Genomic DNA, 251 nt, shown 5'->3' on the forward strand with positions numbered 1-251 from the left:
AGAGAATATGAAAGGTTTATTCACCAAATGTGTATTAACTAGTGATAGCACAACGGTTTGACCTGCCATGGACCCCTAAAGAGCTTTGCTTGCTGTGAGTGCCTACACTGAATGTTTTTATATTTTATTAGATTTTAAGTTTTAAATCACCAGTGTGCTCCTAGTTACATGTTAACAATCATACTGAACTCATAGAAAGTGGGCTAGAAGCAATAAAGATTTTTCTATGTTAAAAAATATTGCTCCTTATT

Source organism: Electrophorus electricus, chromosome 14 (genome assembly GCF_013358815.1).
Source record: "Electrophorus electricus isolate fEleEle1 chromosome 14, fEleEle1.pri, whole genome shotgun sequence".
NCBI lineage: Eukaryota > Metazoa > Chordata > Actinopteri > Gymnotiformes > Gymnotidae > Electrophorus > Electrophorus electricus.